Source organism: Etheostoma spectabile, chromosome 12, assembly GCF_008692095.1.
Source record: "Etheostoma spectabile isolate EspeVRDwgs_2016 chromosome 12, UIUC_Espe_1.0, whole genome shotgun sequence".
NCBI lineage: Eukaryota > Metazoa > Chordata > Actinopteri > Perciformes > Percidae > Etheostoma > Etheostoma spectabile.
In genome coordinates this window covers 5786825-5800277 of record NC_045744.1, presented here as the reverse complement: position 1 = coordinate 5800277, position 13453 = coordinate 5786825, and the positions used below count along the sequence as shown (strand labels likewise).

The 13453-nt window shown below is 42.5% G+C and overlaps 1 protein-coding gene across 13 annotated transcripts in view; it reads left to right on the top strand.

The window, feature by feature from the left end:
- Positions 1 to 407: 407 nt before the first annotated feature.
- Positions 408 to 13453, top strand: part of mbnl1 (muscleblind-like splicing regulator 1) — a 45200-nt gene continuing 32154 nt past the window's right edge. For 9 of the 13 annotated variants that reach the window (XM_032530979.1, XM_032530977.1, XM_032530975.1 and 6 more), the window contains exon 1: positions 4717 to 4982. The gene's annotated coding sequence lies outside the window, so the exon portion shown is untranslated. Of the gene's footprint in view, positions 568 to 4714; positions 4983 to 5792; positions 5993 to 13453 lie in introns of those variants that run through there. The other 4 variants (XM_032530970.1, XM_032530965.1, XM_032530967.1 and 1 more) reach the window with 3 other exon arrangements.

Sequence of the window (13453 nt, the reverse complement as noted above, 5' to 3'; positions counted from 1 at the left end):
TTTTTAATTCCCTCAACAGCAGCATTTACAACACTCCACTTACTGATTTAAAAAAGCTGTTTCACTGCTGATTTTTCAGGCTGCAAACTGGTCTAAAGACACAGGCACTTCCTCTTTTCACACACTCACAGGTTGCACGCATGCGTGCATGTCTGTGTGCACATATACAGTACATTAGACACAACGTACACACACTTGTGACAATATGAGGCAAAGAGGAAGTAAAAAAAAAAGGGGGGGGGGATGCAGAGAGAGGCGGGGAAATAACAAGGTGACCATATTTGGCATCAGTAGATAATGCAAGCAGAAGATGCAAATTAGATAAGGAGTGGTTGTCATGGAGACTTGATGTTGCGCAGTGATGGTTCGCTGTAAACCTGACCACATTTGTGGTATGGCCGTTGCCAAGCAGAAGGTGCTATTATGAGAGTGAGAGAGATGAGAAGTAGAGGAAGAGAGATAGGAAGATGTTAGTTTGTCCCATAGTGCATTGCGTCAGTGTGACCTGTGTTGAAATGACTTTGTCCATCCCAGTGGCACGTCAGCGATAGACAGACAGACACACAGGTAAGCTCACTGGCTATAAAATCACTTTAATGCCTGTTGACCGCTTTACGTTTGGTATTTTTCAGTGTTTTCAATTGATTTGTTTTATACAATTTCATAATTGTGCAGTTGATAAAGTTTTTTTCTACGATACTTTGCAAAGACGTTAAGTTTGTCAACTGTAGGAAAGCCAACATTTGCAGTATTTGTCTCTTTATACAGCTTTTTATGGCGATATAAAGTTTGTAAGAAGATTGGGATGTAAGTAGAGTTTAATTGATATTCGCAGCAGTATATCTGCAGGCTACATTTAGACAGAAAAATAGCTGGAAGCTGGAGTTAAAGACCTCTTTGCAAAGGGTGTTTCCATTCGTTTTTATTTTATCTTCAAGATAAGCTTCAAGCGTAAATGGTGCACACACACACACACACACACGCACACACGTACAAGACAGTGTGCTATTTCCTCTCTGTATTTCAAAACTGTCAGCTTGAGTTGCACCTGCTTCTCCTGACTGCATCAAAGTGGAGCAAGGTTAAGAGAAAACAACAAGTATGCAGCAGAGGAAGTGGACTGCGAATTTTCCACTCTGTCATACACACATTTACAATTTGTCCCACTTTTGTGTACATTTTAAGTAATGTGTAGCATATATTTAACAATCTTTGTTTCGGTGGGATACTCCCCACGTATTCTAAAGTCACATATACAATTTCTTTTGTTAAGGTGTAGCTATTTCTTCAAAGCAATGTTTTGTTTTCTCATTATGCAGCCTCCAAAACTAGCAATAGTTAAATGGCTAACATTGAATGCAACTCCCTGCTGTGGGCCTTTCCGTAAGACCGTGTACTGTTACATTTGCTGCTGCGATGGACTGTAATGGGAGTGTAATGTGTATTTGCGGCCTTAGTGATAGATGAGCCGTCAGACTTTGGCACACAAGAGCTCTAGGACATTTCCTCAGTGGAGTGAGAGTTCACATCAGCTAGCCAATGTCATTTACAGAGTGCTGGGAAATAGCAGAGCGCTGAGATGATAGGGGAGCTTAAGGTGGAAAGTTGCATTCATCAGGGAGGAGGGAGAGAAAATAAGGGTGAACGAATGTGAAGGGTTAGGATTTGATGGCTTGACAGAGGCATAGGGGTCACCCATTCCAGACTGTGTTGGTTTAGGGTTAATGTGTTGTGTGAAGAATAGAGTGTGAGGGAGTTCTTTCCTCATTAAATTACCATTTTACTCTCCAATTTAGGACTTTACTTTCATATATTTGTAGGACTCACAAAATACAGATAATAAATAATTGATGCAACAGAAAATCTCACAATTAATGCTTAAAACTTGATAATGACATTTTTAGGGTTACTTTTTTAGCACCTCTCTCCCCATGACTAGTTCACCAATCTCAATGTGTAAAATCGGTGGAATTCCCCTTCAGCTACACCCCGTACACACACCTCTTCCTGTTTTCAGTTGCTTAACAGTTTGCTCAACTCCAGGATGTTGATGGCTGCAGCTCTTTGCTCATACCTAAACAGTTCCACGGCCTCATTGATCTCCTGTAGAGAACAGCGTTCACACCATCCTCTTATCTCTAAGACACACAAAAAACATGAGCAGGAAGTTAAAATAAAGGACTTCACTTAGAGAAGAACTAGAAAAGGAGAAATGGTCTCCGGTTGTGCATTTGATAAGATATTATGCTGAATAAAACTAGTAGAACTGAATGAGCAAACCTCTGGTAACTGCAAAGCTTGCCTCTATATTTAATTTGTGGGTCTGATTAGACTAGGGGAATATGGATCTCCCGGGTTGTGAGAAATAGACAAGTGCTTGTGGTTGTTTGTGGGGAGGTTTTGTTGAATTAAGATGTAGTCATGAGTGTGTTAAAACATAGACTCATAGAGACGAGTAAAAGAGAGATGCAGGGACAGAAAGGAGCAAAAGCACTGGCATAAACTCAGCTGTAGTAGAAGAAGGGAAATTCCACGTCAGTGGCTGAGTTTTGCAGAACGCCCAGATCTTTGGAGGCGTTGCTAATGTGTCTCCTATTGAGTCAGAACATCAATCACCATGGTTCTTCATTATGGGTCAAGGAAAACTCCATTCGGAGGTTTGACTGACCGGCTGCTTCCATTGATTAGCAGTAAAACAGATTGCTCTGCTAATCTAAAAGACATACTGTATGTGTTCTAGCAGAGCCGTTTCCATAGTTGGAAATAATCTCCTTCCTTCACTAATGAATGACGGTTGGAAACAGATCAAGGCATGCACTTGGCTCTTTGCTGTTGTAGCTAATAATGACACTGTCTACCTAAATTTGATCAACTCAGAAAAACAGTACTATGGCATCCTATGACATCTTCCTTTTGTCTGGACTATACAACATATTTTATGTTCTCCCTGAGTACACAGGCACATTGCACCAGAATATTGGCTAGGGAAAAGGTTAGCACTGCTGCTGGGGCTCTACCACAAATTGTCACTGGGGGTTTAAGGACCTGCTGTGTGAATTAGAGATGACTTATCACCAGCTTTGTATCAAACAGAGCTCTGCAGCTATAGAAACATGTCCAGAGAGAGAAAGAAGGGGTGAAACAGAAAGTCAGGTGTTACGGTTTTACATAGGAGAAGCATTGGGGTATTCTTCGTAGTACTCTACATGTATATGTAAATACACCAAAGTAAGAAAGGGTTCTTACATCTCTCTGTGAATATGGATGCAGGTGCGATCTCAGTCCAACTGAATTCAGCTGCAGTGTGTGGGATTTGTTTTTGTTTTTTTTTCAAAATGAAAATACATTGCAAAGCTAATGTCAGTTCAGGCAGCATTGTGAATGCACTTTCTCCTAGATCACAATAAGTGAGTCATAGACATAAGGCAGGATCAGACAGAAAACTTGGCGCCAGAACACAGCTCAAAATCTGTAAAGATTCCTGCAGATGCCAAGGCCACTATCTCCATGGCTACCGGATATTGCAGCATTAGGTCCAAATCAAATTTTTGGAGGCTCTTGTAGCCGCTCTGGCTTTCTCCTGGATGCATGGGATCTGGTGGCAGAAGCCTTGCGTCAACAACAATACAGGACAGTTGGCAGCAGCAGTTGCCTCCAGAGTTGTCCCGTTTTATACATTATAATATGTTGATGTTGCTGAGCTGTAACCAAACTGCACTGGTGTGCATCTTTTTGGATAGCCATTCCCAATTATTTACACGCTGTGTGTTACTGAATGTGTAACCACTTACTAGCGTAGTCCAATGTGATTTGGTGCAGTTCTATGTGTACTGCTTTTTTAGTGTGGGCAAGAGCTGTGAGTGTGAGGCTGAGCTGAGGTGCTGAGGGTTGCATGCCACAGCAGAAGAGGGGATCCTGACAGAAGCCAGACCTAATCTGTCGCAAACTCCCTGTCAATTTCTTTCTATATTTCTTTCTTCCACACTCCTTAACCTGTTCTTTTTATTCCAACTGCTGTTTTTCTTCTTATTCGTCCTTACCACATTACATCCCTTGTTTCACTGGTTTCTGTCCAACTCTTTCTTCATCATTATCCCAGCTTTCATTTGTGATGCCCCTTGTTGCTCTTGCTTTTTCTGTGACTGATTTCCCTTCTGTGATCCTTCTTTATCATCTTGCTGTGCTTTCCCAATGTTTCCTTCCTCATCCCTCTCTCCTTCCTCAGCTTCACTGGATAGGCAAGGGCAGTGGTGCTGTAACTGAACCAGCACTTCCTGGTGTTGTTTAAGGGGGGGCGTGGCCAGCCTTCAGCATGAAAGAGAGGGAGGGAGAAGGGACTGCAGGATCTGTATGTGCAGTCACTCCTCCTCCTCTTCTTCCTCCTCCTCCTCCTCCACAGCTGTTGCTACTGCCACCCAGCGAGCACCACTTTCCTCAGGCAGCAGACAGACGATCCAGAGGCTGTGGAGTCAGTAGAGACACAGCCCAGCACAGCTCAGCACAGCTCAGCATAGCCACTTCAAGAGGCAGGGGAGGGGAGACACTAGCGCACACAGCCAACGCTGCAACGTAGACACACACACACACACACACACACACACACACACACACACACCACACACACACACACACACACACACAATTACACAGACAAACACTCCTGCTCTCTTTCTCTCTCCCTCTCTCCCTATCTCTCCTTCTCTCTCTCTCTCTCTCTCTCTCTCGCTCTCTCTCTCGCTCTCTCTCTCTCTCCCTGGTGCTCGGCTGCGCACAGCTTCTCTACTCATTCGCTGCTGATTCACTCGCTTGCGTGTCTTCTGCCAGTCGCTCTGCCTAGCTGCGCTCTGCCTGCCTGCCTGAGAATGGTCCAGCCGGTGCCTGGGGGTCTGCTGTCGCCGCCTGTCTGAATACACGCATAATCAAAGAGTCAATCGACACGCGGAAGCAAACACACACACACAAACTGGAGGGCTATGTGAGAGGTAAGCGCTTGGTTCATAACCTACCTCCTTGTCTCATGGGTTTATCGCAATCTTTCCTCCTGTGTGTGCTGCAATCTTTACTTTCCAAAGTAAGCGCCTGTACTGAAACATAGGTAGAGATATGGGGATTGATTGTCTTAGTGTGTGTGTGTGTGTGTGTGTGTGTGTGTGTGTGTTGTGTGTTGAGTATGTGGGCCACAGGGTTAACATTGATCTGTTCCTGCTTGTTTTATAGATATAGGCATAGAAACAGACACACAGTAAGACACATTCTTGGCTCAAAGCAGACAGTCACACAATAGCTACTTCCTGAGGGTAGCGCTAGTGCATGCGCTAGTGCATGCGCATGTGTGTGTGTGTCTGTTTGGAGGGCCATGGTTGTTCCAGGAAGCAGTAAAGAGGATCAATAGATCGCCCACTCAGCTTTCATTCCCTCCGTCTGACTCAACATTGGACATGTTGGAAGTTATCCTGCAGAGCTTGGTTAACAAGGAGAATGGTACATTTGATTCTCTTGTACCTCTTCCCTGCCTTGCTGCGTCAGCCTAAAGGGGGGAAGCATGGTTTTGCATGTGTGTTTGTGTGTGTCTACGTGTGTGTGCTGTGTAAGGCAAACTCCCGCCTGGCTGCATGTAAATTACGTGTGACATGTGAAGCTGCTGCTACCTTATATGGTGAGCACAGTATTTCAGTACAGTCAGATCTTGCCAAGCATTCCGGGTCGCCGGAGGAGAGAGTGTGTGAGAGGGTGACTCTGTGTGTGTGTGTGTGTGTGGTGTGTGTGTGTGTGTGGTGTGTGTGTGTGTGTGTGTGTGTGTGTGTGTGTGTGTGTGTGTGAGAGAGTGTGTGACTAAGTGAGTGTTTTAATGCGTCTGACAGAGGGGGAGTAGCTGAGAGAGAGGAAGAAAGTCAAAGGCAGAAGGAAAGAGGGGCAGGACCGAGAAAGTCAGGGAGAAGGAGACCCAGTAAATGGAGGGATTTTACTTGTCTGTGTTTAAACTGGAGTGAAAGTAAGTACCTTCGTACTTTATTAACGCTTTTGGAGAAAACGTGAGATTGCCCTGTAATGGTTTTCTTTCTTTCAGGAGTTGAGTTAAGTTTGCCTGTGAGGATCGTGCCAAAGTAAACAGACAAATTGTTTTCTTACGTGCGATAATAACCGGCTATTTGTTAGAAACAATAATTTAAAAGTTTTTTTTACTGCCATTCTTAATTTCGGGGAGTCTGAAAACTGTCTGAATAACAGCCGGACATGATTCTGCTAAAATACATAAGTATGTGAAAGTCAGAGGACCTTCAGAGCTTTAAGCTTTAGCCTTTCTTTCTCTCCCTCCCTTCTTTGTCCCTCTCCTCGCCACCTCTGCCCTCCTCCCCCTTGCCTATTTGGGTTTCCTCTTGGTGGTGTGTCCGTGGTTGGGGCAATGATGAGGAATGTTGTTGTTGTTGTGACTTGGAGGGATTCAGGGTGGCTCAGACAGTAGCACTCACACACAAGTACACATATTCAAGCATGCACAACACAGACAGATGTGTGGCAGATTGCATTGTTGAAAATCCTCATTGTAGCTCTGCTGCTGGTACACTATAAATTTTCTTAAGCCTGAGTAGCGTGCTGTTGTTATTGTCAATGTGAATATTATGGCCAGTAATGTCAAAGGTGATCTAACTCTCTCTGTGTTTTGTTGTATGTGAACTTGGGTACAAATTGCTCTGCATTTATGTGTTGCTGATAAGCTAGGATCTGCCCTACAGACAGGATTATGTGCATGGCTGAATCTGCGCTGACAGGTTAAGCCTTTATTACACGAGGGCTTCACTGTATGTTCCTACTGTGTTGTGACCACATTTCAACCCCTTTGAGCAACACTTTGACACAGCTTTGGATGAGTAAGACACCTTCCACCTGATGTTATTTCAAGCTACGTTATACATTAATTGACTTCCGCCACTGTCAGAAACACGGTGGAATCGTTAGCTTGCCATAATATGTACCTATTTCTATTCTTTTCAGTTAGTCAGTAATCATTATTTATCAGATAACGCAGTAGAGAGGAAGCAAAGTCAGTGTCCACCTGTATCTGAACTCTACAACAGTAATAATAAGCTGGTCGAGCAGCATGTCGAAGTTGCTCTTTGTGCGGTCAGTAATAAGTGTCTCATTATTTCTTTGCTGTTCTGTCCAGAAGTACACGTGTCAACACAAGCCTGTCCTTGTTTTTCTTCAACCAAGTTGAATCAGCTCCTGCTTACAGCTTGTAACATTTAATAACACAATCCTGCCCCAATAGTCACATTCTCTCACTCACAGTCTCTTTGTAGCGATCCCGCTGCTTAGCCTTTGTTTCTATGATTGTGACTGCACGGGTTCTGTTTGCCTCGATATATTAGAAGCAGGCCCCAAAACACAAGCCAGTGGATGTGGGTACATTAACATGGCCTGTCCTCCATAAAAATGATTGACTAAATTAAAACAGATACAGATAAATAGTGCAGAAGATGAAATTGGTCACTGGTGAAGTATGTTTGCGTGTAATATACTGATAAAGAAGCAAATGGCTGTGGCCGGGTTGGCTCAGTTGGTAGAGTACATTTACCTAGAGATTTATACCTTGATACAGAGGTCCAGGGTTCGGGGCCGACCTGTGACAATTTCCTGCATGTCTTCCCCCTTTCTCACCTAGCTGTCCTGTCCATTAAAGGTGGAAAAGCCCAAAAAAAAGCAAATGGCTTACATGTGGTAAACTATGTACGCCATTACCAAAAGGCACACAGCCTAGATACATAAAAAGACACCGTGTTGTATGCGCAGAAATGAAAAAAGATTCTGTTCTAAATGTATGTAAATTTTGATAGATAGATATGTACAAAGCTGTTATAAAAATAAAACATTTTAAGACATCAGTAAGTGTGTGTGGTTTGAGACAGTTTAACAGTTTGTGCTACTTTTCAGCCGATTTTAGTTACAAAAAACTGCTTTAAGTTTTAGTTAAATGCGAAACCGGTCTGTATATGTGGAAACCAGCCTGACTATGTCCAAGCACATTGACACAGACAACATATATGTGAGCCAATAAGCCACTCATTAAAGCGACTGAATCTAACTTTCAGTTAGTGTTGATTCTAGCGGCCGCTTTGGACAACAGCAGTATTTTTTTTTTTTTACCACATCTTACTGACACCTGTCATCTTTTCTTTACGGTGTACACTGTATATTACTGAGTTAGCGTTACCAGGAGGTCATATAGTGTTTTGCTTAGTCATAATGTTTTGCTTAGACAGGAAATCATTAATTTTCAATAAGAGAAAACATTGCAGATGCATTGTTGCATTAGCGTTGCATACGGTAACTTAGCCTACTTTGGATGTATCGTGAGCTAAACCGGGTTTCACTGTCACTGTGTCACGAGCCAAAGCATTAAGAGATTGTTGTAGCAACCAACGTAGTAATAACTTGAGATTAATATAGCACATTACATGAAACCCACAGGCGCTTTCTACAGGTACAAGGGGACAAGGGAAAATAAAATTAGGATGCCAACACAAACACGGAGTAAAAGGAATAAAAGGTCTGTGGTAAATGGAAGGGGTTAGTAAATAATTTAATGTTGGCTACTGATGTAAAACCACATCATGCATTGTAAAGTTATTTTATGAATGAAATAGACATATTACATTCCTGAGGAGCAATTTGGGGATGTTTTTGAATCATTTACAATCCCGTAATGGTCTCCATCTGTTGAAAGCCCGACCAAGATGGACTTGGTTTCGTCCTTCGTCTGTCACTTTCCCTTTTTTAGCTTTCAGTTGTTCTTCGTTTAATTTCCTTCTTTTCTGTGATCGCCCTGCCCCAGTATCAGCCATAACTACAGCATAACATCTAAAATAAAATTCAAATACAAGAAAGACATCTCCTGCTACATTTTACCTGGCTGGATACTTACTAACACAGGCTTTTTTGGTGTTACCCTGAAACCTGTGACCCATTCAGAATGTGTGCTATGTAGCGCCGTCTACCAGCCGTAAATCATTTTGTAACTTTACTGGAAAAATCAGACCCTGGCAGAGTTATTAATAAAAACTAAAACTAGTGTTCTTTTCACTGGTAGTCTCGTTTGCTGTTACGGGTCATTTATGATCATCAGATGGAACATTACACAGTCTCAGAAACATGTAAAAGTTACATATAGTCACTTTAAACCATAAGGCCAGCCATTACCCTGACTGCCTGTTGACTTTACCACATCATAATATACTGTATACACACACAGAGAGATGCAGAGTTGCACACACAGTCAGATATTCACCACAACTTAAGAATACCCTCTGTCAGCACACACAGAGGTGTGTGTGTGTGTGTGTGTGTGTGTGTGTGTGTGTGTGTGTGTGTGTGTGTGTGTGTGTGTGTGTGTGTGTGTGTGTGTGTGTGTGTGTGTGTGTGTGTGTGTGTGTGTGTGTGTGTGTGTGTGTGTGTGTGTGTGTGTGTGTGTGTGTTTGCGCACGCATGCCAGTGCGCGTGTGTAGCTCTGTCCATTTATGCTAAACAAGAGATCTAATTGTCTCCAGAGGTTTGCTCTCGGAGGAGTCAATAGGCATTGTTTGTTGTGGGTTCCTAGCCAAAGACTCACTTTCAGAATCACGTTATTTAATGTGAGCTCTTTCCCTCTACTCAAAAACATAGAAATATATAGTTTAGATACATAGTGTATTCATCATTTCATTTTAATGCAACATGCTGTTGCCCTTATATGAAAACATAGCAACATAGTTGAGCTACAGTGTGCAGACTTTTCCCTAATGTTTTCATTGCTGTCTTTATTGGTCCAGCACCTGCCTTTAATTGTATTTGAATTTTGATCTACTATGCATTCCTTGCCCTTCTACGCATTTTATGCAGACCTCACTGAGTGCAATCTCTCAACCAATATGAAAGGTCACATCGCCAAAAGAAAAGCAGTTTACTCAGCCAAAAGAAATGTAGCCAACTCAGGGATGCATGTGATGTAGAAGAGCTTCGTGGATAGAGTAGCAGCCCTCAGCCTCTCCAGTATGTGTGTGTTTGGGCGAAAAAGTTCAAGAGACAGAGAGGAGAACATGCTCACGTGTCCAAATATGCGCTAGTGTGTATGTGTGTACAAAAAGATCAGCGAGGGCAATATTGACACGCTATATTCTGAGCACATGGAGCAGCAGGAGCGGTGCTTGGGGTGTTACGTTCCCTCCGGTGTCCTCCACTAAGATGACCTGTCTCAGCACACTGTCACCCTGACTCCAGCTCTGTCGATATGCTGAAACAACTCCTTTTACTCAGCAGCAGCAAACCAAAAGAGAAGAACGCCTCTTTCTCTGCAGTCCATGTTGAAAATAGGAAGTCCAAGCTATGAGCTGTGGTTTGTTGGTTAGGCTGCCATAGCAGATGTTGCAGTATAACAAGTAGCATCTTCCTCATACTGCATCAGTTAACCCCAGTATGTTATTTCACATGCAATTACACAGAAGAGAACCTCCATTAACTCATGCCCTTTGGTTTTAAGCTATGCTAAACTTATTCTGGATCAATCCAAGTACATTTCCAGTATAATTGCCTGACTGAGGGACATCCGGTGCACGAGACACACACACCTAATGCCCCTCACCTTCTGCTCCCTGTGTGTTCTCAAATTCCTTCGCTTCCAGAAAAACAAACAAACTTTGAACTACCAAATTACACGCTAAAAATGTTTTGAAGAAAATTTGGGACGTGTAATAAGGCAGACCTGCTTTGTTCTCACGAGGAATGATTGTAAAGATTTAAAAATAAAGCATTTACGATCTAACTGGGACGTTTTGGGACCAATTGGTGGGGATTGCTGTGGACGAAGTACACAAGGCGATATACTGTTAAAAGCAAATGAGGTTTAGCCATGTAGCCAGCTAATTTAAATAGCTCATGTTACTGTATCATTCGAACAGTTAACTTCATTAAATATTGTATGTGGCGTTTTCTTTCGTGGGATACAAATGTTCCACCAGAACAAGTTCCTTCCCAAGACTATTTTACAGAGCTTAGCGCCGCCCAAGACGATTGGTTTAAAGAAATGCAAACAACCCTGAGCGTTTTTTTTTTCTCCTATCCTAGAATGTAAGTGTGGTGTAGCCTGACCTTACTCAACAGCGCTGTGAAGATAGGTCTGGCAATGCGAGACTATGCTAAACTATTTGGCCATTTTTCAGGAAGTCTTACCATAAGTGTAAACCGCTCCCTCTTGTCTCTAGCAGTTAGTCACATTGACAACTTGAAGACCAGCCCATATTAACAAAAGGCATGTTGTTTTAATTGCTGTAACTTTTCAATCAGTTGAGACATGCCTTAATAACAATACAGCTCTCTGTGTTTAAGAAAACCTCATAATGTCTGAGCGCCATCCATCACAGTGCACCATGCAAGTCACTGGCAGTTCTGCAAAGTTTGCGCTTTCAGTGGCGGTAAAGAGTGTATTCCGACAGCATAACCAAGGCAAAATAGAAGACGGTCAGACTTGCTTTTTTTGAGCCAGAAATGGTTTGGGCCGTTGAGGCATATGCTGGTGTCACATGACTGGGAGCTGATGGTGATGTGCTGATACTGAAGACACACACTTCCTCTTCTTGCAGTCATGTAATGTTTCTGCCACGTGTCCTAAAGGGTGATAGGAAGCATACGGTCTCTCTCTCTCTCCCTCTCCCTCTCTCTCTTTCTCTTTCTCTGGCCTCCTTTTAACATGGTGCACAAACACCCTACGCAATCTTTCTTTCCTCCAGTGTGGTTGACCTTGCACCAGCTTGCAATAGGGAGTGCTGCTGGAGGATGTTGGACGAGAACAAATCCAGACAGTCACATTGAGGGCACAAAGGCAGAGGCATGGATGGAGTTCGAGGGGAAGGGGAAAAACAGCAAGACCAAAGTAGAGTAGGATCCACTGGTAAAAATAGCATACATTCTGTGGTTAGGTAAGAGAAGTAGATCATGTTAAACAGTCATTTGAAATGGATGCCTTGGAAACAAAGATCAGTTAAAGAGGAATTAGATAGAGGGAGTGGCATACTGACGTTAAAGACCATAGAGATGAAGAATCAATAGGGGAAGGACACCCATGTCCAGACATGATGGAACATAATGAGCGCTCATTATCATTCTGGCTCTGTCTTACACCATGCTACATCGTCTCTCTCATAGATATGTGCTCATCAGCCATAGAAACACATTAGGCAGCCAGACGGAACGCGGGGGGGGGACATTTTCATGCATCAATTCATCACATTCTCTCATTTGATTGAAGAAAGCCCCTGGCACCTTCAGTTTAAAACATTTTATAATAGATATCTCTATTCTACCTCATTACTTTGTGTCCAGCTGTGGTTAGAGTTGAGTCTGATGAGTTCTGAGATCATCCGCGCTCACCTTAACTTCAACTTATTACAATGTATATTCGGACAGTAAAACTGTGTTGCCATCAGCCGTATCACACGGATTACTTGTAATATCAACATTATATGATATTAAAAACACAGGTGCTAGTGCATACAGGGTTACACAGAGAGATTAGAATTGGCTGACTGACATTTTCACAGCAATGAAGATACAATTATGAAGTCTTATTCCAAAACAAGACATGCAATCTTGCCGCAATTCAAAATGTTTTTTTTGGCACGAAAAGATGGTCGCCTCTCATCATATAAAATGTTATCTGTCAATGAAAATATTTTGCAGTAAGGTGGTACATCTTTTCTGTTGTTTTGAAAATGTTATTGAAAAGTTTATTGGTTTTAGTCTCTAAAGTGCATGATATGGACATTGTGTGTGAGCCTGTGTATTGCAGGGGTAGGGCAGTTGTAGTGTTTGTGTTATGATTATGCTTGCACTCCAAAGGTCATTTGTAGCTGTAAAGCTACTTTTGCTAGCATAGGGGTTATTCAAGGTGAAACGAAGCAGATTTCCCCTCCCTTCACGCTGTAACATATATCCATGTTGCTGGGTCATCATGACCTGGGCTGTACTGCTGCAGCGCTCTGATATAGCGAGTTGCGGTGTTGCAGTGCTGTAAAGTTAGAAGCGGTTTGAAGCATTGCTGAAGGTGCACATGCTGTTCTGGGAAAAAACACTTCTCTACACAGATAAGAGCACACTAGGCCCACAATTCCCCTAGCAAACCTTGTACAATGCATTCACCAAAAATAGAAACCACTGCAAATATGATCAAATAAATACATGAAAAAAGCACTCATCTGCATTTGATAAATGGGAAGTTTGGTTTATGAGTCTTGCTGTGATCATCATGGTACTGATTTTTATTTAGAAATGCTTGATTTCATGGGGAATAATATTATCTGGGATCTTTAATCAAAGGTTGTTTGTTAGAAAAATATATGATTTGGTTTTGGGAGAAATCAGGTAGTCACATAGAACTAGTGAGCATAGTGATTAGTTTTGCCTGTCTCTCTCTTTCTCTTCCTCT